The sequence below is a fragment of the Sesamum indicum genome, linkage group LG11 (assembly GCF_000512975.1).
Source record: "Sesamum indicum cultivar Zhongzhi No. 13 linkage group LG11, S_indicum_v1.0, whole genome shotgun sequence".
NCBI classification, from domain to species: Eukaryota; Viridiplantae; Streptophyta; class Magnoliopsida; order Lamiales; family Pedaliaceae; genus Sesamum; species Sesamum indicum.
Genome location: NC_026155.1, coordinates 2,187,918 through 2,189,954, shown reverse-complemented (window position 1 = coordinate 2,189,954; position 2,037 = coordinate 2,187,918). Strand labels below are relative to the sequence as shown.

Below are 2,037 nucleotides of genomic sequence, written 5' to 3'. Positions count from 1 at the left end.
ATACCCATTTTCTGACCTCATAAATTTTGTATCTTCAAATTGTTTTGGAAAATCAAAAGTCATTTCTTTCTGTTAGTTGACCGTCTAAATTAACAGAAAGACTATTTTTGAAGGAAAAAAATGACGGTAAAAGCAAAATAAGATATCCTTACCAACATGGGACAATCTTTTATCTCCAAAGTTAGCCACTAAATTAGTTCTAATATCCCATGTTCCTCTTTTTATCTATGGCATGTGCAGTCTCTCCGTTAGTTTAGATGGTCAAGTAACTGGAAAAATTGACTTTGATTATTTAAGAAAATTTGGGACCAAAGTTGATGATGTCGAAAGGTATCAAAACTGACTTTAGGGGACCAAAATTAAAATTATCCCGAAATAAATCTACCTTTTCTAAGAACATACAACTTGGTACAACACCACATCAAAGTCTGGCGCGGTTTTTCTATCATACAGTATACAGTTTCTTTTCACAGTAAAAAGATCTAGTTATCACCATGTCAGCATCCTTAATCAGTTATAATCCATGAGATTTTCTGCACAAATTGCTCCATGCCCCAGTTACAGTGCTGCAGAAAGCCAGCTCCGCTCTCGAGTTAGTTTTGGAACAGTGTCAAATCATATTAGGGTAGAATGCAGAGAGTGAGTTTCTGGAGCTGGAGTATTTTGGTTGATTCTGGAAGTATAATTATGTCGTTCGTACTCAGAATTCTGGGGCGTCCAGGTCAGGTTTAGAGGGAGATTCAAGACCGTTGAGAGCAGGCATTCGGCACAAATCTTCTTCTGAGTAAGCTGGGATAAACCAGTACGTCTTGTCTGTACCAAACACCTAATACAGAAGAAGATGTGTTGTAGGAGATGAAGGAATGACAGAGTACAATAATCACTAAAATCTAAAGCTACCAACCTGTACAAAGTTTCTTTTTCGTCCCAGATCGTAACGCCACTTCAGAGTAGTTTTCTTCTCATATGCCTAGATACAAGTCGACAATCATTAGCAGATATCATCTAGATGCACAATAAGAAAAAGAAAAGGTATACTACAACTTGCCAATCAACAAACACGGACAGGACATATGGCATGAACTCTCAACATAAATTCGCCATATCCCCAAACGTAAAAACCAAACTTGTGGTTATTGCATAAGCTATGAGTTCAGCATGTTCTATGACTTTGGCACAGTCTCACAATCATTAAAGTCAAATCATGAAAAGAAAACAAGTAATACCTCAATGGTCGTGGTATTGGCAGCCACCAATGATATATGCATAATCAGAAATCCCAAAACGCTCAACGAAAATGCCAAATTTAGTACTGTAACATGAGGAGGAATCATCAGCGGAATAGAGAGAAGTGAGGGGAAGCTGGATACATAACCTTACCAAAGGCAAGAAAACTGGTTGCAAGAGTTCCTGGAGTCCCAGAGATCTCTCCATCACTGAAGAATGCAATAAAATCTGGCAGTAACGACAAACCAACGAGACTAGTTTCAAGGAAGGTATAAAACTGCATGACAGAAGAATAATAACTAATGTTAATTTCTAACAATTGCAAATTAATGCACAAAAAATTAACTACATTTTACAGACAAATCAACATGCATACAAAAACCATATTATAATTGAAGACAATAATTGTAAATAACATAAGAAACAAATCCGAATTAGAATCTGCTAGATTAGAGACAGAATCATCAAACCAAACAATTGTAACTGGGAAGGGGGGGAATAAAAAAAAAAAAACAACCAATATGGCACATAGTAAGTTACAATCTCATACCAGGAAGAGAAGGAAGTACTTGTAGTTCAATGCCCCAACACAATTGACAACCCATACACAATGATGGTCCATTTTCAGTACACACCTCTCACCTAAAAACAGGGCATCCAATAACTCAGTACTCTAGGGAAATCAATCACAAAAATAGCAATAATCTCGAGCAAGTTATGCAAGGCGAAACTCACAAACAGAGCAGTGATGGCACCGAGGTGGTTTGAACTGGTTGCATTTTCTACAAAAACGGATTCTCCTGTTCTCCG

At 37.2% G+C, this 2,037-nt stretch overlaps 1 pseudogene; it reads right to left on the bottom strand.

Moving 5' to 3' along the window:
- The window catches only part of LOC105173236, a 2,810-nt pseudogene continuing 1,132 nt past the window's right edge, over positions 360–2,037 (bottom strand).